This window comes from Oncorhynchus mykiss, chromosome 22 (assembly GCF_013265735.2).
Source record: "Oncorhynchus mykiss isolate Arlee chromosome 22, USDA_OmykA_1.1, whole genome shotgun sequence".
Classification (NCBI taxonomy): Eukaryota; Metazoa; Chordata; class Actinopteri; order Salmoniformes; family Salmonidae; genus Oncorhynchus; species Oncorhynchus mykiss.
The window spans coordinates 22,617,730-22,642,582 of record NC_048586.1 but is presented as its reverse complement, the minus strand read 5'-3'; the positions used below and the strand labels follow the sequence as shown (position 1 = coordinate 22,642,582).

Here is a 24,853-nt window from a genome sequence, read left to right as displayed (position 1 = left end):
GTAAATAAAGCCAGTTTGTTATTTATAACTACTTATTTCTGAGAGACATAACTTGATTATTTAGCAGACATCACTTGCTTATATTCAGTCAACACATATCTTAGGAATATCATGGAATATTTTAACATTTTCGTTTCTCCATGCTTGTCTCAGATCGGCGTGAAATGGTGCTGAAATAGACGTCCGCAGTGGGAAGGCTATTTATTCTGTGCCCACTCCTGGTATTTCTCTTCTGTTACACATCCTTTGAATAACAGAACAGCATAACTGTCTGGGCGGCCCTTGCTGTGCCTGGTGAGCAGTCAATTTCTGTTGTCAGAAGAGGAATGGAAATGTCAGGGTGAAACGAAGACCTGATGAACCCCATGTTGTTGACTCTTCCTGTCAGAGGTGGAGTTCCAGAGCTCACAGGTGTGCCTGGCATGGAATTTGACTCCATCTCGTTCCTCGCCCTTTTCAACGCGTGAGTGAGTCAATGATTCCAATCATTTGTCTTGCAAACAAAGAGCTTTGCATCCTGCTGGCCCAGGCATGGATCAAAGCTGGCAAGACATTCAATAACGTCATCTTCACAGACAAATCGTGGCCTTTGAGAAATTTGCTCAGAATTGCTACAGAAAAAAAGGAAGAAGATCAAGAAGATTACCGAAAGCATAAAGATGTGGATGAAAAAATGTTGTTTTGAGTTAGAAATGTAACACTTTAGAATACTTAAGCATACATTGCAAGTTGAGGGATTTTCACAAGAGTAGCCCAGCTATAAAAATGTTTTTTTTATTTTTTATGAACATTTGCATGATGGGCTACATTCTTTATTGTAACCACAATGCCACACATAATTTGAATCTACTTTTCTAATTACTTTTAGAGTTTGGGTTTGACAAATGTGCTCTGTTAATTATTAGCTACATTGTTTTAGTTTGAACTTGTATACTTATTTTTCTTTAAATGATTGTTTTGTGTAGGATGCTACATTTTGGACCAGTTTCAATTGTATGTAGGCCTAATAAAAAAAACTGACTTCTATTAGCCTCATAGCCTAACTTAGCCAGTTAAGTTATTTTATATAGGTCTAGGCTCTGAAGAAATAGACTAAAATTAAGCCCTCTTGTTGTTTGTAAAGTCAAATTAAAATGAAGACTATTGTTGAAATGAATTTCTCAACGGGTGTAGGTTGTCTCCATCTGTTGGTGTGCAACACTTGCATGATAAGTTAGCTATATTTTTAGCACCATCCACTGTTCACCTCCTATTGATTGCATTGCGGTTGCTGCCAGTTGTTTTTTTTTATTTAACCTTTATTTAAATAGGCAAGTCAGGTAAGAACCCGGATGACCCGGATGACGCTGGGCCAATTGTGCACCGCACTATGGCCTCCCAAACACGGTCGGATGTGATACAGCCTGAAAAATCGAACCAGGGACTGTTGTAAAGCCTCTTGCGCCGAGATGCGGTGACCTCTGCGCCACTCGGGAGCCATGACCAATGTAAACTTAGCAACAAAAAAAAGTCCCTTTTTCAGCACCCTGTCTTTCAAGGATAATTCATAAAAATCCAAATAACTTCACAGATCTTCATTGGAAAGGGTTTAAACACTCTTTCCCATGCTTGTTCAATGAACCATAAACAATTAATGAACATGCACCTGTGGAACGGTCGTTAAGACAATAACAGCTTACAGACGGTATGCAATTAAGGTCACAGTTATTAAAACATAGAACACTAAAGAGGCATTTCTACTGACTCTGAAAAACACCAAAAGAAAGATGCCCAGGGTCCCTGCTCATCTGCGTGACCGTGCCTTGGCATGCTGCAAGGAGGCATGAGGACTGCAGATGTGACCAAGGCAATAAATTGCAATGTCTGTACTGTGACACACCTAAGACAGAGCTATTGAGAGACAGGACGGACAGCTGATCATTCTCACAGTGGCAGACCACTTATAACAACACCTGCACAGGATTGGTACATCCAAACATCATACCTGTGGGACAGGTACAAGATAACAGCCCGAGTTACACCAGGAATGCACAATCCCTCCCTCGGTGCTCAGACTGTCCGCAATTGGCTGAGAGAGGCTGGACTGAGGGCTTGTAGGCCTGTTGTAAGGCAGGTCCTCACCAGACTTCACCGGCAACAACGTCACCTATGGGCACAAACCCACCATCGCTGGACCAGACAGGACTGGCAAAAAGTGCTCTTCAGTGACGAGCTGCGGTTTTGTCTCACCAGGGGTGATGGTCAGATTCGTGTTTATCATCGAAGCAAAGAGCATTACACCGAGGCCTGTACTCTGGAGTGGGATCGATTTAGAGGTGGAGGGTCTGTCATCGTCTGGGGCGGTGTTTCACAGCATCATCGGACTGAGCTTGTTGTAATTGCAGGCAATCACAACACTGTGTGTTACAGGGAAGACATCCTCCTTCCTCATATGGTACCCTTCCTGCAGGCTCATCTTGACATGACCCTCCAGCATTACAATGCCACCAGCCATACTGCTCGTTCTGTACGTGATTTCCTGCAAGACAGGAATTTCAGTGTTCTGCCACGGCCAGCGAAAAGCCCGGATCTCAATCCCATTGAGCAAGTCTGGGACCTGTTGGATCGGAGGGTGAGGGCTAGAGCAATTCCCCCCAGAAATGTCTGGGAACTTGCAGGTGCCTTGGTGGAAGAGTGGGGTAACATCTCACAGCAAGAACTGGCAAATCTGGTGCAGTCCATGAGGAGGAGATACACTGCAGTACTTAATGCAGCTGGTGGCCACCCCAGATACTGATTGTTACTTTTGATTTTGACCCCCCCCCCCCCCCTTTGTGGAACTTGTTCAGTTTACATCTCAGTTGTTGAATCTTGTTATGTCCTTACAAATATTTACTCTTGTTAAGTTTCCTGAAAATAAATGCAGTTGACAGTGAGAGGACGTTTCTTTTTTTGCAGACTTCATGTATATACAGTCGTGGCCAAAAGTTTTGAGAATGACACAAAATATTAATTTTCACAAAGTCTGCTGCCTCAGTTTGTATGATGGCAATTTGCATATATTCCAGAATGTTATGAAGAGTGATCAGATGAATTGCAATGAATTGCCAATTCCCTCTTTGCCATGCAAATGAACTGAATCCCCAAAAAACATTTCCACTGCATTTCAGCCCTGCCACAAAAGGACCAGCTGACATCATGTCAGTGATTCTCTCGTTAACACCAGCGTCTCATCGCAAACCAGCGACTCCTGTGGCGGGCCGGGCGCAGTGCGCGCTAACCAAGGTTGCCAGGTGCACGGTGTTTCCTCCGACACATTGGTGTGGCTGGCTTCCGGGTTGGATGGCGCTGTGTTAAGAAGCAGTGCGGCTTGGTTGGGTTGTGTATCGGAGGATGCATGACTTTCAACCTTCGTCTCTCCCGAGCCCGTACGGGAGTTGTAGCGATGAGACAAGATAGTAGCTACTAAACAGTTGGATACCACGAAATTGGGGAGAAAAAGGGGTAAAATTTAAATAAAATAAAAAATAAAAAAATGTTGATGAAAATACAAGTGTTATACATGGAACTTTAGATACACTTCTCCTTTATGCAACCGCTGTGTCAGATTTCAAAAAGCTTTACGGAAAAAGCAAACCATGCAATAATCTGAGTACGGCGCTCAGATTATATACAAGCCAAAAAGATATCCGCCATATTGTGCAGTCAACAGAAGTCAGAAATAACATTATAAATATTCACTTACCTTTGATGATCTTCATCGGAATGCACTCCCAGGAATCCCAGTTCCACAATAAATGTTTGTTTTGTTCGATAATGTCCATCATTTATGTCCAAATAACTCCTTTTGTTAGCGCGTTTGGTAAACAAATCCAAACTCACGAAGTGCGATCACTAGGAGCAGACGAAAAGTCAGAAAGTTCCGTTACAGTCCGTAGAAACATGTCAAACGATGTATAGAATTAATCTTTAGGATGTTTTAAACATAAAACTTTAATAATGTTCCAACCAGAGAATTTCTTCAGAAATGCAATGGAACTCAAGCTAACTCTCACGTGAACGAGCGTCACGAGCTCAAGAAATTCTGCCAGACCTCTGACTCATTCCCCTCTCATTCGCCCCCACTTCCCACTTCACAAGAGAAGCATCAAACAAGGTTCTAAAGACTGTTGACCTCTAGTGGACGCCGTAAGAAGTGTAACATGACCAATATCCCACTGTATCTTCAATAAGGAATGAGTTGAAAAACGACCAACCTCAGATATCCCACTTCCTGGTTGGATTTTTTTCTCAGGTTTTTGCCTGCGATATGAGTTCTGTTATACTCACAGACGTCATTCAAACAGTTTTAGAAACTTCAGAGTGTTTCGTATCCAAATATACTAATAATATGCATATATTAGCAACTGGGACTGAGTAGCAGGCAGTTTACTCTGGGCACCTTATTCATCCGAGCTACTCAATACTGCCCCCAGCCATAACATGACATTTATGGAGTGGCTGAAAATAAGTTTTAATGACTCCAACCTAAGTGTATATAAACTTCCGACTTCAACTGTAGGTGGTATAGGAGGTAGGAGGTATAGGAGGAAGGAGGTAGGAGGTATAGGAGGTAGGAGGTATAGCAGTTATAGGAGATAGGATGTATTGTAGGTAGGAGGTATATGAGGTAAGAGGAAGGAGGCATAGGAGGTAGGAGGTATAGGAGGTATGAGGTAAGAGGTATAGGAGTTATAGGAGGTAGGAGGTATAGGAGGTAGGAGGGATAGGAGGTAGAAGGTATAGGAGATAGAAGGTATAGGAGATAGGTAGGATGTATAGGAGGTACAGGGTATAGGAAGTAGGAGGTATATGAGGTTGGAGGTATAGGAGGTAAGAAGTAGGAGGTAGAGGTATAGGAGGTGTTGGAGGTACAGGTACAAGGTATAGACGGATCAGGGTATAGGAGGTAGGCCGTGTAGGAGGTTGGCGGTATGGAAGGCAGGAGGTATAGGAAGTAGGAGGTATTGAAGGTAGGAGGTATCGGGATATAGGCGGTAGGAGGTGTAGGAGTTTGGAGGTATAGGAGATAGGCGGGAATGGAGGGACGAGCTCTGCCTTTGTGTGTGTGTGTGTGTGTGTGTGTGTGTGTGTGTGTGTGTGTGTGTGTGTGTGTGTGTGTGTGTGTGTATGTGTGTGCGCGCGTGCAGATGTGTGTGAGAGAGGGAGTGATAGGAAGAAAGGGGATACTAATATTGTTTTAGGAAGTAGAACATATAGGAGGTAGGAGGTATAGCAGGTAAAATGTAGGAGGCAGCTGCTAGTGGTGAATGAGTAGTACCTAGGACTTGAGGCTTTCTGAGCATCAGCTTGACACACACGAGAGAAAATAGACCGGCTGTGAGCAGCACTGTGAAGTGAATAGTTTCATCATAAGAGGGAAGTGAAGAGGAGGAAGCCCATACTGTATATCTATGATGAATGCCTATAGGCCCTGTAAGGTACCTACTCAAACTCCAACAGGAACAACTGTGGAGGTGGACTTTTTGGCTGTGAGCATGAGCCTGAGGCTATAGATGCTTTACACAAGTCAGCCTTTACCTTTGAACTCCTGGAGAGGTGGGCCTGTTAACATTTTACTGGATGGTCTTGTTGTAAGCACTTTTCCAATTTCACCACGATTGTGCATGTGTGAGTGCATGTATGGGTGCTTGAGATCTCCTCTATGGTAGCCTTTCTTTTTCTCCTAGCCCCTCATCAATATTCAACTCACAGACCGTGATTCAACCACTGCCTTGACAGGGTATAGTCCTGAGGAATACACTGTATTTATCACTGGATGATACATGTCAGTTGACAAATATATTTTCCCATTACAAAAACGTACCATACAAGGTCATATTAATTGACCATAGGCTAGTATGAATAATATAATATAATAATATATTCTATGCTTTTACAGTTTGGATAGGATCCATTTAATTTACTGGCCATGGAGCGAGAGAAAGGGATGTAGGCGCCAAACTCCTTTCTACTGCATTTGTGTGATGGCAAGCTGCCCTCTCCCCCATCCTGTTTCACGCGCACAGAGGTCTGGTGGCGGGCAGAAGGAAGGAACTCACGCCTCTAGTAAAATAGTATCTCACTCTCTCTCCGTCTCTCGATCTCACTCTCTCTCTCTCTCACCGCAGGTGGATGGCACACCACGTGGCCCTCTTGCGCTATCGAGTGTAATTATAACACATTGGCTTTGGGCTTTAAAATTACAAGCCTGCCCACGGATTGTTTCATCTTCTTCTTAAAATAATTTACCCCTTCAAATCCGTGAGTAGGCCTTTAGTTAAGACAGAATGCAGGTGTTACGGAGGCGCTTGTTGAACGGGAGGCACAAGGCGTGAAAAAGGCACTAGGACCGGGGAGATTTCCCTCTCAGGAGCGCAGGCTATGAGCATCGCATCCACATAGCGGGGCTGTGGAGGAAACCCCCCCATAGGATCTGGCAATACAGGATACTTGCGATTATATCCATACATTTATTTTCCAGTCTGTGGCGTGGTGCGGTTTAGCGGAGTGCACAGTCCTGCGTTTGGGATGGTTGGGCACACTCCAGAGAATTCCTGATCGAACCTCTTGGCGCAAAGCGAGCAGGCAGATTTCGGGGGGAGTTCAGTATGCTACGCTCTTCCATTGCCCCCCGTTCGTTTTGTAAATGCCATATTTGTTGCCTTTTATTTTGTAGTTGGTCATAATCATTTCGTTGTTTTTTTAAACTATAGAAACCCCATTTTCTTCGATCTCTAAGTCTCTCACCTAAATGCACGTCTGTTTATTGAGTGAGCTTGGCACTTTTTCATCCATCTGAGAACAGAAACAAGATCCACATCTTTCTCTTTGGATTAAACTGCCGTTTAAACCGCCGCGGCTATCGTCCGAATGGGTGATCTGCTTGAAATACAGTTCTTCTGTGGCACCCTGACACTCCATGGAAACATGTTCTCTCTGGCTGATCCCCGTCGCTGTGATGTCCAAAGCTTCCCCCACTGACTGACGGACGCTCGTGGATCATTTTGTAAAGCGATTTGAAGGTAAACCAATTCCCATTTGCTCTGTCTCTTGTCACAGCCTATACCGCTCCTGGCAGTTTGATAAAGTTGGTTGGCCCTTAATTACAATTCTACTTCTTTGATCGCTGCAACACATTGATCGGGTCTGTCATTGAGTCTAGTTTCCGATGGACGGGGGAATTATATATGAAGTTGCAGCAGTTATTCTGATTCTGAAAGCATTTCAGTCAATCACAGTGTATGAGGCGTAATATATTTATCCATATAGACGCGCACGGCGGTCTGTGACGGTCGTGACTGTGACGGACCGGGGAATGGCTGTGTGAAGTTAAGCACCTGCCGCTGTTGCAGCACAGACTCTGTAATTAGCAGGCTACACGGGTAAATGGGGTGAACTGGGTTGTTCAGAACGAACAGACAGATATTCAGACAGACAGACTGTGGAATAGGCTGAGGCTTTTTCTGGTGACTAACGTGATTTCACGTGTGTTGTTTTCTTAGAAAAGCTATTATACAATGCATGGCATCGTGTATGTGATTGGTAGGTTGCTATGGCTTATAGAAAGAAGAGCTCCAGTGTGGGGATGTTAAAGGACCTATAGAGATCCACTGCAGTGCAGTCTCACATATTGGCCCGCCGGCTTAGGGAAGCTCAGCGAGAGGATTTAGATAAAGGTGTAAACGAAGCGGCAGCTTTTCCCCTGTAGGTAAGCCATATGCTGAATCCTGGCTTTGGGTACTGTATACAAATGGGGCATGTTTCAGGCGATTACAAGCTTTTGTTTGTGTGTTTGTTTCACAAGAGCAATAACAACTTTTGTCAGTGGCATTTAGTCTCTCTCTCTCTCTACCTCTCTATCTCTCTCCACCTCTCTATCTCTCTCCACCTCTCTCTGTGTGAGCTTGTCTGTTTCAGTGTGTACCCGCGCGTGCATGCTAAGTATTTCTGCGTGCGTGTAAACGTGTGTGCGCGTGTGTGTATGTGTGGAGGGGGGGGGGGAGAGAGAGAGAGAGAGAGAGAGAGAGAGAGAGAGAGAGAGAGAGAGAGAGAGAGAGAGAGAGAGAGAGAGACTACAGTTGTTTCGCCGTTTACTGGCAATAAAAACGCATGGGCCAGGTTACTTACGCATTTTAATTGGATGGCAATATGCAGTTTACCGGGTGAATAGGCAATCAAGTATTAAAATGTGATATTTTACTGAGGTGACGCGATGCATCCCACTGGGCACAGACGTCAATTCAACGTCCATTCTACGTTGGTTCAACGTAATTTAATTGAAATGACGTAGACCCCATGTTGATTCAACCAGTGTGTGCCCAGTGGGATGACACACAATGCTAAAGTTCCGGTTGGAGGTTAGTTCATGACCGGTGTGGGGGTGATTCTGTGGTCGGGAATTTTTAAGATTGGGTGAGTTTTCTGCTCTCTGCTGCTGTCAAAAAAAAGAAGCCTATATGGTGGTTGTGTACAGCAGGCCGACACGAAGAGAAGTCCGTGTACACGCCGCTCTGTTGTTTCCCAACCTGCTTCCTACAGCGAGTCTCACCGTGGCTAATCGCAGTGTGGTTAAACTTGCGGCTGGGGAAAAACAGCGCAACCCCGGGGGGGGGGGACTGTTCGGACAGGAGACGTATGACGCAGAGATTAGGGTGGTTGATTGACGATGATCCTATTTCGGGAACTGCGTCTCAATTAGAATGAATAGGGAGCCTCATGACTGAATACCCAATGAATACATTGTAAAACCAAGTGTTTAGGATTTGAACACACAACTAAATACTTCTCTAACATATTTTAAATGCATCAAGACATTTAGAATTTCAATGAAAAAGTGTCACAGTGTTTAGATGGTAAACACAATAACATGTTTATTCGCTTTAACACTTTTTAAACACATTAACACATTTATTCAGCGTATCACTCTAACAAAGTGCTGTAAATGTACAGCAACACTTTAACAGTTAGCTACTCTAATTCTATATTACAGTTCAGTCAAAGATTTTTACAACTAAACCAAGATAGACCACAGCCCGTGTTTCAAATGCGTACAAATGAGTCACAGTGGGCAAAGCAAGCATGAAGGTGGGCAGAACCAAGCACAAGCTAGCGAGATTCTATTGGCACGTTCTAGCATGCGTGTAACATATTTCCGTTAGGGAACGCCTACTCTGTAGAGTGCGCGTGTGCAATAACTCAATTTTCCTTTTGCAATCCTTCTAAAAAACACAATTATAAAAAAACTTTGGCAAAGAGTTAAGTGTACAAAACTTAGTCAACTCTATTCGCAACATATTCTAGTTTTGAGAACAGAAAATTGTATTGAGATCAAATGTTCCACGATGAGAAAATTCGTCAAAATCCATCTGGTTCCATCTTCTCCCACTGCCGGCAACTGGGCTTCCTACTCACTACCATATTTGGTAGCGAGTGGAAACGCCCAGCAGCTGCATCACATTTGTACATCCGGTGAAATATCTGTCAAATTTTTCTGTGTTTCAGTACTGTAAAGAGCAATGCATTATGGGGGCTCAATAGCATTCTGCTACACCACTATAAAATTACAACAATTGCTGTACAGTAAAGCACTGTATTACCTGTTTCGCTGTATATTTACAGCAGCATACTGTGAGTTATGGTGCATTATGGGAAAGGTTGTGGGCAGTGAAATAATCTGGCTCATTAACATATTTAGAGGTGTGCCTTGTAAGACATATTTGTTGCACCCATTAGTGAGAATGCTGTACCCCTCAGAGTACAGTACCATACTGACTGGTGTGTTGGCAGTAATTTACTGTAAATCAGTAACATAGTGTATTTTTGGAATCTAAAAACCTTTTTCTGTAAATCTACAGTAATTTACTGTAATTCAGTACCATCCCTACAAAATACTGTACTGTAATTTTGGCGAGCCAAAAACATTTTGTGTGTGCATGGTATTGTTGTGGCTCATTAACACATTTTGCTGCGTGCCTTGTTAGTGGCAATATTTTTTGCACCTGTTACTGAAAATGCTGTACCAATTTAACTGATATGTGGTAGTAGTGCCCAAGCAATTTAACTGATATGTGTAGTAGTGCCCAAGCAATTTAACTGATATGTGTAGTAGTGCCCAAACAATTTAACTGATATGTGTAGTAGTGCCCAAGCAATTTAACTGATATGTGTAGTAGTGCCCAAGCAATTTAACTGATATGTGTAGTAGTGCCCAAGCAATTTAACTGATATGTGTAGTAGTGCCCAAGCAATTTAACTGATATGTGGTAGTAGTGCCCAAGCAATTTAACTGATATGTGTAGTAGTGCCCAAGCAATTTAACTGATATGTGTAGTAGTGCCCAAGCAATTTAACTGATATGTGTAGTAGTGCCCAAGCAATTTAACTGATATGTGTAGTAGTGCCCAAGCAATTTAACTGATATGTGGTAGTAGTGCCCAAGCAATTTAACTGATATGTGTAGTAGTGCCCATGCAATTTAACTGATATGTGTAGTAGTGCCCAAGCAATTTAACTGATATGTGTAGTAGTGCCCAAGCAATTTAACTGATATGTGTAGTAGTGCCCAAGCAATATAACTGATATGTGTAGTAGTGCCCAAACAATTTAATGTAGAAGTTTCAACTGAGGGGGCTAGCTCCTTTTGGCACCATCGTGGAGCCAGGCCCAAGGTAAAGTGTCAGGCATTTCTAACACCGATCTGAATAAAAAAAGCATGGAAAATCACATCAGTGTCTAATTACTAAATGCACTCTAAAACGGGATGATAGGAAAGAAAACAACTGTGTTGTTAGGGGATGTTCTTAGGAGATGTTCTTCTGCTGGAAACGGACTATCATGTATAATCTTTCATTCTAAATGCCTGTGTTTATGATGAGGACACTTATTGGCAAATCTACATTTTTCAGTTTAAAACACTGACGTTTTTGTTATAAACATGTCACATGTTTCATGGTTTTACAGTGTAGTCTACCGAGACTCGCCAGGCCTAACACTCCTCAGACACAAACCCCAGGAGGTATCGCTGTATTCATGTTTGTTTTGATGTTAATTTGGTTGGTTCATGTCGCGAGAGCGCTCTTTGAGGAGGAGTGCAGTGAATAAAATGAACATGATATACCATGTGGTGAGGACTTTAAACACAACATAATCAGTATTACAAGAAAGGGTTCAGCATGTTAGAACTCTAAATGTATTCAAGTATAGCCTAGGCTACGTCTTACTTTTCCAATAATATTTAGGATGCTCTCAGACTGCCAGTCGTGATGAATCCCATTCCGAAAAAGCCAGAGAATGTTAAGAAGATCAGACAGTGCTTCTAGTGAGTATGGTGGCCAGCTATACCCACCCGTTCATCTTAATGTGCCAGAGGCTCTCTCTCTGTCTCTCTCTCTCTCGCCTGTGTATGAATATTCATAATGCAGTAATATAGCTTAATCGAATTCCAAGGTGCAAATGCTGTGTAGTTTGTCAGTGGCTTGCGTTGCTGTAACGTGGTGCTGAAATGGACAGCTCCGTCTTGTTGGCTCGCGCTCTCAAAGGCATAGTGATACAGCAGGTAACAACAGGTCACACAGCAACGCACCAATGGAAAGACACACTCAGCCAATCATGAATTGCAGAGCTAGCCTACACCACACATGTGTCACTTTCTGTGGTGTGGCTTACAGCAGGCATAATAATATCTGTAAAGTGTATTGAGGTTTTTTCAAAATGAATACTTGCCAACTTAGACAATATAAATGATTTTTGAAGTAATATCAGGATAAACCTGTGTCTGTTATTTCATAGGCCTTCACTTTGTGTAGCAACTCTCCTCTCCTGTAGACCTAGGTGAGCCAATGCACATTTCCTCCAGCCTCCCGCCAGTGTCCTAATGAAGCACCATCTCTCCCGTGGGGCCAAGTACAGCCTTTTCCTGTTAATTCATTTTCCAACATCCCCTTCCCTGCATTAGCGGTTGATTGCTTTATACGGCTGCCTTTCTGTGTGTACTGGGGGCTGTTAAAAGCCATTTATCGGTCATCATGAAGTGGTCCTGTAGCATTTAAACACCCAGGTATTGCTGGGGACCACTGAGGTGGTGAAATGTATCAGTAACTTGGTGTGTCCGGAAAAGCAGTGCTGCAGGAACAGGGCTCGGTAACAAGGGGAACACGCTCATGGAAAGGCCTGGTTAGACTACAGAGCAGATTGGTGTTAATGTCTATCTGTCTGCTCACTGTTCCTTCCCCCAGGCTGCGCCACGCCTGCTAAAGCCACACAGATGGTCAACATGTTCCAAGGAATTGTTTAGGCCTTTAGCTACCTAAAAGCTAATAGCGTCAACATCCAGTTTTACCTCAGCCGTTGACACCTAGCTCGAAAGAGAGGAAAACCTCTCAGGAGCCTCGTTCTCTCTTCACTGGAACTCGCACACTTTGATGACAGGGGCGGTTTCATGTGTTGATGTTGCTGTTGACGTTTTTGATGTGAGTGTTACATTTGGCACGTTTTGATGCCATTGTTTTGATGGGTAGCATTTTCACGGGGCACCCGGGGACCCCTGTGAGGAGCTTGCCAGCTCTGCTCCTGCTGTGGAAGATTGATATTTGTAATTTAGGAGAAGCTGTCACACAGCACTCACCAGACGGAAACTGCCAAGGAGGCGCTCAGTCGATTAAATGCGTTTTGTTTAGAAATAATTATTCTGATGTGAGGGAGATGCTGGGTGGTCATAGGAGGGCATGACGAGGACTATGTTTAAATCACACTCACACACACAGAGGTGACTGTGGAGGGCATGTTAGGGGTGATATTATGTCATCTGTCATGGCTCTATAATCTCTGATGAGCCCTCAGATCATCACAGTAGGGTTTTCTGCACAGATGGATTAAAGGTCAAAGCTGAGAGAGAGAGAGAGAACCTTCTATGCCATCAAAAGGAAGATAAAATTCGACATACCAATTAGGATCTGGATAAAAAATACTTGAATCAGTTATAGAACCCATTGCCCTTTATGGTTGTGAGGTCTGGGGTCCGCTCACCAACCAAGAATTCACAAAATGTGACAAAAAATAAGACACTGCATGCAGAATTCTGCAAAATGATCCTCCATGTACAAAGTAATACACCAAATAATGCATGCAGAGCAGAATTAGACCGATACTGAATTAGACAGAAACTGAAGATCTTGTACAACGCTGTGTACTACTCCCTTCACAGAACAGCGCAAACTGTCTCTAACCAGAATAGAAAGAGGAGTGGGAGGCCCCGGTGCACAACTGTGCAAGAGGACAAGTACATTAGTGTGTAGTTTGAGAAACAGACGCCTCACAAGTCCTCAACTGGCAGCTTCATTAAATCGAGAGAGAGAGACAGAGACTCCATAACCTCCGGCAGTGTGTGTGCCTTCACCCCAACCCCTATGGTCTCAATATTGTCCATCATTGCACAATTGGTATTTACTTCCTCTAGAAGCCGTGCTTCAAATGACCATCTCCTCCTCATCATATTGATTGTCAATAAAAGTACAATAGGCCAGAAGGTGAGAACACTGTTTGATTGACTGGAGCAAGACAGATAAATCCTGGTTCACCTTGTAGATTGGGGCTCTGTCTGGCATGTAGTAACTGTAGTTAGGAGACTGAGAGTATACTTAAAACATGGAGGAACACATCCTTTTGAGTGTCTCCAATGGTGTCTGTTCTATTCAAGCTGACACTTCTGCCACATAATGATATATTGTTACATCATTTGTATGGTATTTTTCTGTCCTCCATTCTCCCATCTTCTCTCGGCTCTTTGCTCATTTCCCATTCCTCTTCCCCTCTTTCTCCCTCCCCTTCTCTTCTCTCTGTCAATCTTGCTCTCTCTCCCTGTATGGCTCCCTTCTCTCATCTCTTTGCTCTCTCCTCTCTCTTTCCTTAGCGCTCCCTCTCCCTCAACCCTCCTCTCTCTCTCTCCCCCAATCCTCCTCTCTCTTTCCTTTGCACTCCCTCTCCCTCAACCCTCCTCTCTCTCTCTCCCCCAATCCTCCGCTCTCTTTCCTTTGCGCTCCCTCTCCCCCAATCCTCCTCTCTCTTTCCTTTGCGCTCCCTCTCCCCCAATCCTCCTCTCTCTTTCCTTAGCGCTCCCTCTCCCTCAACCCTCCTCTCTCTCTCTCCCCCAAGCCTCCTCTCTCTTTCCTTAGCGCTCCCTCTCCCTCAACCCTCCTCTCTCTCTCTCCCCCAATCCTCCTCTCTCTTTCCTTAGCGCTCCCTCTCCCCCAATCCTCCTCTCTCTTTCCTTTGCGCTCACTCTCCCCCAATCCTCCTCTCTCTTTCCTTAGCGCTCCCTCTCCCTCAACCCTCCTCTCTCTCTCTCCCCCAAGCCTCCTCTCTCTTTCCTTAGCGCTCCCTCTCCCTCAACCCTCCTCTCTCTCTCTCCCCCAATCCTCCTCTCTTTCCTTTGCGCTCCCTCTCCCTCAACCCTCCTCTCTCTCTCTCCCCCAATCCTCCGCTCTCTTTCCTTTGTGCTCCCTCTCCCCCAATCCTCCTCTCTCTTTCCTTTGCGCTCCCTCTACCCCAATCCTCCTCTCTCTTTCCTTAGCGCTCCCTCTCCCCCAATCCTCCTCTCTCTTTCCCAATCGTCCCCTCTTTTTCCTTTGTGCCTTCTACCCCACTCGTCCTCTCTCATTCCTTTGTGCCCTCTACCCCACTCGTCCTCTTTCATTCCTTTGCACTCTTTCCCCCACTCCTCATCTCTCATCTCTTTGTGCTCTCTCCCCCACAGCTCCTCTCTCATCTCTCTTCTCTCTCTCTCTCTTTCTCTCATTCTCTCTGTCTTGCTCTCTCTCGATCTCTCTGTCTGTCTTTCCCACTCCTCCCCATCTCTCTCTAGCTCCTCAGATGTTCTGGTGTGAATACTGATGGCTGAGCCCAGCTCTACTGATACCCCCCCCCCCCCCCCCCCCCGATAACCCAGCTGACAATGTCACTCTCAGACACACAGAGGGAGACATCTCTTCCCCTGTATCCAGCCTCCCACTCTCTCTTTCTGCTACCATTTTCTACTTTCTCTTTAACACACACACACACATACACACACACACACACACACACACACACACACACACACACACTCTCTCTCTCTCTCTCTCTCTCAGATATCTCTATCTCTCTCTCAGATATCTCTATCTCCGATATCTTGCTCTCTCTCTCAGATATCTCTATCTCAGATATCTCGCTCTCTCTCTCAGATATCTCGCTCTCTCTCTCTCAAATATCCCTCTCTCAAATATCTCTCTCTCTATCTCTCTCTCAGATGGCTTTATTGGCATGGAATGTGTTACACACATACATTGCCAAAGAAAACATATACACACATCAAATCAATGACAGATAATAATAAGAAAAATAATAATACTCAATGAGTAGTAACAATTAACAGGACACGACAGTAAGAAATGAATGAGGACAATAAAAGATAGCAAAGCTATTGTTGTAGTTAGTCGTTCCACTGGCTGTCCCTACGGATATGGCAGGAAGCTACATATTTTGCAGCTAATATAGCACAAAGGGGTTTCTGTCGCTCTCTCTCTCTCTCTCTGTGTGTGATAGTCTTGCTGACAGCTGTCAGCATATTAAACAAATCAAAGCCAGGCCAATCAAACTAAGCCTCAACCAGTCAGTCAGCCTCAAACCCAAACACATTCACTCCAGTGTAGTTTTTTCCACTAACCCACAGTTAGGTAGTAGAGGTTAAGGGTGAGAAGAGGGAATAAGGAAATTACAGTTGGTACGGGTTAGAGGAGGATGAGGAGAGGGTTTAGGAGTCAATGAGTGGGTACAGCGGTGAGGAGAAGGCAGTAGGTTGTGAGGAGAAGGGGTGAGAGAGAGAAGAGGAGATACTATGTAGATAGGGGATGAGAGGAGATACTGTATAGATAGATAGGGGATGAGAGCAGATACTGTATAGATGGATAGGGGATGAGAGGAGATTATGTAGATATGAGATACTGTATAGATAGGGGATGAGAGGAGATACTGTATAGATAGAGAGGAGATACTGCATAGATAGGGGATGAGAGGAGATACTGTATAGATAGGGGATGAGAGGAGATACTGTATAGATAGATAGGGGATGAGAGGAGATACTGTAGATATGAGATACTGTATAGATAGGGGATGAGATGAGATACTGTATAGATAGATAGGGGATGAGAGGAGATACTGTAGATATGTAGATTTGAGATACTGTATAGATAGGGGATGAGAGGAGATACTGTATAGATAGATAGGGGATGAGAGGAGATACTGTAGATATGTAGATTTGAGATACTGTATAGATAGATGGGGGATGAGAGGATATACTGTATAGATAGATAGGGGATGAGAGGAGATTATGTAGATATGAGATACTGTATAGATAGAGAGGAGATACTGTATATATAGATAGGGGATGAGAGGAGATACTGTATAGATAGATAGGGGATGAGATGAGATACTGTATAGATGGAGATACTGTAGATATGTAGATATGAGATACTGTATAGATAGATAGGGGATGAGAGGAGATACTGTATAGATAGATAGGGGATGAGAGGATATACTGTAGATATGAGATACTGTATAGATAGATAGGGGATGAGAGGAGATACTGTATAGATAGATAGGGGATGAGAGGAGATACTGTATAGATAGATAGGGGATGAGAGGAGATACTGTATAGATAGATAGGGGATGAGAGGATATACTGTATAGACAGATAGGGGATGAGAGGAGATTATGTAGATATGAGATACTGTATAGATAGATAGGGGATGAGAGGAGATACTGTATAGATAGATAGGGGATGAGAGGAGATGCTGTATAGATAGATAGGGGATGAGAGGAGATACTGTATATATAGATAGGGGATGAGAGGAGATACTGTATAGATAGATAGGGGATGAGAGGAGATACTGTATAGATAGATAGGGGATGAGAGGAGATTATGTAGATATGAGATACTGTATAGATAGATAGGGGATGAGAGGAGATACTGTATAGATAGATAGGGGATGAGAGGAGATTATGTAGATATGAGATACTGTATAGATAGATAGGGCATGAGATGAGATACTGTATAGATAGATAGGGGAGGAGAGGAGATACTGTATAGATAGATAGGGGAGGAGAGGAGATACTGTATAGATAGATAGGGGATGAAAGAGAATGGTGGTATTAGAGCTTGTTTTCATTTGCCAGTTTCATAGCAACACATAAAGAAGGCCTTTTATTAGCTCTACTGGCTACAGCTCTCTCTCTCTCTCCCTCACACACACACACACACAGGGCTGATGCTAACGCTAAGAGAATGTCAAGTGCTTATCTGGCAGGAGGAGCGGTGGTTTCAACCCTCCCCGGAGCTCAGCTAAGTGAGGGTGACTGCTGCTCCTATCAGGGGAGAGAATGTGTCGACTTTATGTGTGTTATTTCTCCCATGATCACGTCTCTGCTCCAAAACAACCCGGCCCCTATCACATCTCCACTGTTATCCTCATTAGGTTTCTCTATGCTGTGCCTGCCAGATGCCGCTAGCCTTGTCATAACACACAGACTCAACACCATACCAGTTGTAATGGAATCATTTCCCCAACTGTCACTATGGGTTGTTGATGGCTGGAATCTTTGACAATTTTAGGGCCTTCCACTGACACCGCATGGTATAGAGGTCCTGTATGGCAGGGAGCTCAGCCCCAGTGATGTACTTGGCCGTATGCACTACCCTCTGTTGCACCTTGCGGTCAGATGGCAAGCAGTTGCCATACCAGGCGATGATGCAGCCAGTCAAGATGCTCTCAATGGTGCAGCTGTAGAACTTTCTGAAGATCTCCTGAGGGGGAGAGGCGTTGTTGTGCCCTCTTCTCAACTGTGTTGGTGCGTTTGAACCATCATAGATCCTTAGTGATGTGGACACTGAGGAACTTGAAGTTCTCGACTCGCTCCACTACAGCCCCATTGATGTGAATGGGGGTGTGCTCGGCCCTCCCTTTCCTGTAGCCACGATCAGATCCTTTGTCATGCCGAGGTTGAGGGAGGGGTTGTTGTCCTTGCACCATACTCATCGTCATCGGTAATCAGGCCTACCGCTGTTGTGTTGTCGGTAAACTTAAGGATGGTGTTGGAACCACACAGTCGGGGGTGAACAGGGACTACAGGAGGGGACTAAGCACATACCCCTGAGAGGCCCCCGTGTTGAGGGTCAGCATGGTAGATGTGTTGTTGCCTACCCTTACCAACTGGGGGCGGCCCGTCAAGAACTCCAGGATCCAGTTTCAGAGGGAGGTGTTAACTCTACCCACACACTCACTGGACTCTACCTACACACTCACTGGACTCTACCCTCACACTCACTGGACTCTACCCTCACACTCACTGGACTCTACCCTCACACTCACTGGACTCTACCCTCACACTCACTGGACTCTACCCTCACACTCACTGGACTCTACCCTCACACTCACTGGACTCTACCCTCACACTCACTGGACTCTACCCTCACACTCACTGGACTCTACCCTCACACTCACTGGACTCTACCCTCACACTCACTGGACTCTACCCACACACTCACTGGACTCTACCCACACAGTCACTGGACTCTACCCACACACTCACTGGACTCTACCCACACACTCACTGGACTCTACCCACACACTCACACATACTACACCCCAACACACACACAAAGTCACACTACATACGCTCACACCAACTGAACACGCACATATGCATATTGTCGCCACACACACACAAACTCACACATAGACACACTTTCAGACACAATCCCGGGGGAGACAGTCCCAGGGGAGCTGTAGCTCAGTAGCTCAGTTGGAAGAGCATGGCCTTTGCTACAGCAGAATTGTGGGTTTGATTCCTCTTACCACCCATATGTATGTGTGCATGACTGTAAGTCACTTTGGATGAAACCGTCTGCTAAATGGCATATATATATATATATATATATATATATATATATATATATATATATATATATATATATATATATATATATATATATATATATATATATATATATATATATATATGTATGTATGTACAAACGCACGCACAAGGTATTATCGGTTGCATTTTCATCGCTTTTGATTTTCCTTGCCCTGAGCTGTCATCTTGTCAGTGAAAACTCCACTCAAATATGCAGCACTGCTCTACGAAAAAGAGCAGGGGAGAGAGAGAGCTGTCTGACTCTCATCTCCAGCCATCGTTCCCTAAAGCGAAACTATGTGCTCCGTTGTTTTGTCAGCTGCAGTGGTCCGTGTCACGGGGAAATGAGTCCCCCAGGAGAGGGGGACCGTCATAAACGATGCGCCTCTGTGCAGCATGAGCCTCTGATGTGGGGTGGCAGAGAGTCTTCCTGGATGCTGGTCTGTCTCAGTGCAATATTATTAAGAGAAGGCACTTGGATGTTAGTTGATGGCTGCCTCATCAGAGTGTGTTTTATGATTGGTGAACAGTAGTGTGTCTATATAGTGCATCAATACACCTCAGTGACAGGCGTCATATCATGTAGGATATCTTCTTCGATATGGATCTTTTGAAACGGCTGTCAGTAGTGCATCTTTATGGAGACCTTTCAACCATACTGTGTCTGTGTGTGCTTGTGTAACCCCATTATGTAGCTAGGTGAGATTTGAGTGCTTTCTTGGCTCTAGTATCTATTTATTTGTGTTTGTGTGTAGATGTGATATTTGTGAATGGGAATCTCTCCAAGTGCATATGGAACCTTCAGTGATTGTGTCTCTCGTGTTCTGCTCTACCACACAGGTTGAGTCAGCGTGCCTGCATCATGTGGTGTGTGTGTGTCTGTTTGTGTGAGTGTGTGTGTGTGTGTGTGCCCTCCTCAAACACAGGCCCAGCCCTGTTCTTGGCTCTGGCAATGTTCTGGCTGTCTTCCTAGCCCTGCAGCTCCCCCCATCCATCCCTCTCTCTTTTCCATCCCTTTCCTATCCCTCCAGCCCCCTTCCCTTCCCTCCATCCTCCTGCTCTTCTCCCAGCCCTACCTGTCCTCTGATACCCTGGAAGAGATGTGACCTACTTTTTGTGTGTATTTACTGACATGTACTGACTGTGTAACTGATAGATACACACACACACACACACACTACATGTTTTTAAATGTAAATTGTAAAGTGTTTTGTCTGTAATGTATGTTTCGTTATGTGTCGGACCCCAGTAAGACTAGCTGTTGCCACTGGCGCCGGTTAATGGGGATCCTAATACAAACGAATAAATGAAAAGAGAAAGGTGGCTCATTCTGCAGACTCAGTGTGAGAGGCAGTTTTGTTTTCATTCCTGTGTACGTGTGTCTTTAAATGGGTTGCTGTTGTTTTGCCTGAGCATGAGGGTAGGCCTACTGTACATCTTATGAACAACAAGGATAACCATTTTCAGTACCCCCACTCTATCCCTTCGCTTCTCCATCCTGCTATGGAGAAACCATCCCATCTCACCCTTAATACTGTTTCTGTGAAGCTAAAGCCTGTAATAAGATACCATCTGAGAGGCCTGCTCCCCACCTGGGGCTATTCTTCTCTCTGAGACCCAGGGCAGAGATAATGTACTGTAGACAAGAGAAAGACATGCTAGAATACAATCAATGTTCCCCAGGATTGTGTGTGTGCGTGTGGTTGTGTGTATTTGGGGAGATGCTTTGTTTTGTGCTTCACTATGGCTGTGGAGGGCAGCAGTAAGGGGCTATAAGGGGGTAGGTACCGTAGACATGAAGGTGGGGAATGGAGAGCTACAGAGCTGGAGCTTGATTGGTCTGGGGACTTAGTTGAATGGGCATTGGTTTCAGACAAACAAGAGGGGTTGGAGGAGTAAGAGTCTCAGGAGCACAGACAGATGGAAACAGGGTTACTGGGATTAGGGGGCTACTGAGGGAGGGATGGAGGTATGGGGAGATATGTGGTGGGACATTGGGGAGAGAGAGAGAGCTAATGAGGATAAGCCATGTTAAATTAAACCTCTCTCCCTTCTTCCCTCCCTCCCCAGTGACTACTGTGTGTTCTATCTTAGGACCCTCCCATTCAATAAGGCTCTTTATTTGTGTGTGTGTGTTTGTGCCTGTGTGCGTTCATGTGTGTCTGTGTTTCTGGAATCTGAGAAGTGGGCGGGGTGAGCATATGGGCAGTGAGAGTTCTTATTGGTTAGTTAAAAGATGAAACAACATGACTTCTCTGGTTGGCCAGTTATTGTTCCAGAACACAAACGTGTTGTTCTGAGTGGTCAGAGGTTGTTCTTTAAAAGCGTTGCTCTGCTCTGACTGGACAGAGAGAATTCCGCAACCAACACTTTCTCTGGTCTCCTTTTGGGCAGCTGGAGAGAATCCTTTTGCACAGAACCATACTTTAACAATATTAGCAGTGACCTTGCTCTGGTAAGTGTGTGTGTGTGTGTGTGTGTGTGTGTGTGTGTGTGTGTGTGTGTGTGTGTGTGTGTGTTGATGCCTGTGTGCTCATAACTTAAAAAATGTTGCCTGATATGCATAACCATGGTACCTACAGATGTAGGATCTTAATTCAACCTATGTCAGAGCGAAGAAGTCCTGCAGCAACCTGATTTGAATGTTTAGTCCATTATATTGATTGATAGGTGGTTAGGCTATCAGCTGGCCAAAAGTAGGCTACAAGAAGTTCAATACTGTTAATATGTGTGTTAGTGCAGGTTTTCAGTGAATTTATGTAAATCACAAAGCTCATCCGCAATTCCTGCAGGAAAAGTCTCAGCAACAAGAGAGATAACAAAATGAAGTGCCTACATCTGTATTGAAATAGAAGATGGGGGAAATGGTCAAAACAAAAAATAATAAGAATAAGACAGATGAATCTCTTATCACCATCTCCTATACCCCCACCTCAACCTGCCCTCTCCAGTCTGCTCCAGCCAGCCCTGCCGTTATCTGCCAGGCTGCCCTCAGTCAAGCGGAGAATGGCTTTTTAAACAGGCAGGACTCTAGGGACCTGAGCAGAGGGCTATTATTGGCCTCATTTAGGACCCATCGTCGGGACGATGGCTCTTCCAGATAGGGACTGGTATTGCCACCATCCCCGCTAAGAAATACTAAGCCTAGCATTGCTCTTTATTTCAGGGACTTGTGTGGGCTTTTTTGTTCTTGGTAGTATAGGCTCACAACTGCAGGACACACACAGATCCTCTCTGACAGTTTGGATGGTTGACGACCAAGCTTAAACTTCTCTCTCTCTCTCTCTCTCTCTCTCTTTGAGGGATTATAATGTTTAGCAGGGTTGTGTGTGTTGTGGGCTGTGGTTGATCTTATGTCTTCATGGAATCATTATGTAGATGAGGATTACAGTGGTGATGATACAGTAAGCAGAGCAGGGTGAGCTGACATGCCATCCTACAATACTGTGGGAGACCAGTTCTGAAGACGATAGGGATTGGAACAGGATCACCCCTCACACACACACACACAGACACACACACACACGCACTCTACTGAAAATGAAGGCTCTTCCCATGTTAGTCCTGACTAATGCTGGGTTATGTCAGTGTGGTGCTGGACATGATAAGTGACACACAAATGTCCTGTGATTGAACATGCGTCTCCTCAGATTGAAGCACTTTGCCTCTGACTGTGAGACAATGAATACCCTAGGGCTCAATTCACTGTGACTGTGGCTTCGCCTTCTGCTCACTGAGAGATGCATAGAAGCATTCTTTAGCAGTTGTGCTTGAAAATGGCAACAGTAGGGCAATAGTTGTTCAGTGTGAAAAAGTAGCTTCAATGATACATTTGTTTTGGAACACAGGGTGTTGAGGTTGTGTGCTAATGGTTGAGGTAGGACATGGTCACTGCTTCTTATTTATCAGCTTTAATATTGCAGAGATATTTTAGGTTCTATCAATTTGCATCATTTCTAATCCCATACCCTACCGCCCATACCGGCCCTACACTAATCTGCGCAAACTAACGGACAACAATACTTCTACTGCTGTTTAAAGCTATTTCACTCACATCTACGGTATCTATAGTGAAATAATTATACATATATTCCTAATTTATTCTTTCTTCAACAGCTGGATTTTCACCCACAGCGGCCAATCCACCATTCATTCTGATCTTAACTCACAACACTCCGATGTCCACAGATTAAGACATCTTTCCCAGTATAATGTCATTTTGCTATTTCCTCTTGCAATACATCCCTCCATTTTACTATGCTGTCTTCCGAGGGTCTTGAACCTCCCTATTTGTAACATTTCTACCGATATACTTTACCCAAGAGTGGTAATGATATTTCCCCTTGACTGAAGTCACTGCTTCTTTACTCAAGACCACATTGACCGTAACCATGAGAGCAGGGTTACACTTAGTCATTCTCAGGCACCAGACAATGAACACAGACAACTGGAGAACCCTGTGTGTTTGAGTGTGTGTGTTTGGGCGGGTAAGGAGGGGGTTGGCTGTGAATCTCTGGGTAATTAATCACAGTCAGCAGGGAGTTGTATGGTGGGAATTAAACGTAGCATCCCTTCCTCACCTCACTGCCCCGGCCCTCGTTAACCCTGACCACCTGCGGTCCCCCTCTGGATATTAACTAAGACCACCCACGGTCAACCACGGTCAGGACCATTAGCCTCGTTGCCCCTGTGGTCTTTATACAGCTTTATACATCATCAGCGTCTCCCATCAGTACTGAGGAATAATATACACAGACACACTGGAATAACACACATACTGGGAGGACTACACTCCAGACACACTGGAATAACACACATACTGGGAGGACTACACTCCAGACACACTGAAATAACACACATACTGGGAGGACTACACTCCAGACACACTGGAATAACACACATACTGGGAGGACTACACTCCAGACACACTGAAATAACACACATACTGGGAGGACTACACTCCAGACACACTGAAATAACACACATACTGGTAGGACTACACTCCAGACACACTGGAATAACACACATACTGGTAGGACGACACTCCAGACACACTGGAATAACACACATACTGGGAGGACTACACTCCAGACACACTGGAATAACACACATACTGGGAGGACTACACTCCAGACACACAGTCAGCATTTTTTTTTGAAAGGGAGAGAGATGCTTGTGTTAGTGGTAAATAATGCTGACATTTCTGCATTAGTCCATCTCCCCCCTCTCTTTCTCTCCTCGCCTATCTCTCTCTTTCTCTCCCCCCTCTCTCTCGCTCTCTCTAGCTCTCTCTCTAGCTCTCTCTCTAGCTCTCTCTCTAGCTCTCTCTCTAGCTCTCTCTCTCCCCCTCTCTCTCCCCCTCTCTCTCTCTCTCTCTCTCTCTCGCTCTCTCTCTCTCTCTCTCTCTCTCTCTCCATCCCTCTCTCTCCCCCTCTCTCTCCCCCTCTCTCTCCCCCTCTCTCTCTCATCTCTCTCTCTCTCCCCCGCTCTCTCCCCCGCTCTCGCTGTCTCTCTCCCCCGCTCTCGCTGTCTCTCTCGCTGTCTCTCTCCCCCGCTCTCGCTCTCTTTCTCCCCCTCTCTCGCTCTCTCTCTCTCCCTCTCTCGCTCTCTCTCTCTCCCTCTCTCGCTCTCTCTCTCTCCCTCTCTCGCTCTCTCTCTCTCCCCCTCTCTCGCTCTCTCTCTCCCCCCTCTCGCTCTCTCTCTATCGCTCTCTCCCCCCTCTCGCTCTCTCTCTATCGCTCTCTCTCCCCCCTCTCGCTCTCTCACTATCGCGCTCTCTCTCACTCTCTATCGCGCTCTCTCTCGCTCTCTATCGCGCTCTCTCTCGCTCTCTATCGCGCTCTCTCGCTCTCTCTCGCTCTCTCTCGCTCGCTCTCCCCCTCTCTCC

General features: G+C 45.0%; 1 protein-coding gene across 4 annotated transcripts in view; it reads left to right on the top strand.

Moving 5' to 3' along the window:
* Window positions 1-6,076: 6,076 nt before the first annotated feature.
* Window positions 6,077-24,853, top strand: part of LOC110502069 (interleukin-1 receptor accessory protein-like 1) — a 397,329-nt gene continuing 378,552 nt past the window's right edge. Inside the window, exon 1 of one of the 4 annotated variants that reach the window (XM_036958963.1) lies at window positions 6,077-7,043. The gene's annotated coding sequence lies outside the window, so the exon portion shown is untranslated. The remainder of the gene's footprint in view (window positions 7,044-24,853) is intronic. The other 3 variants (XM_036958961.1, XM_036958962.1, XM_036958960.1) reach the window with 3 other exon arrangements.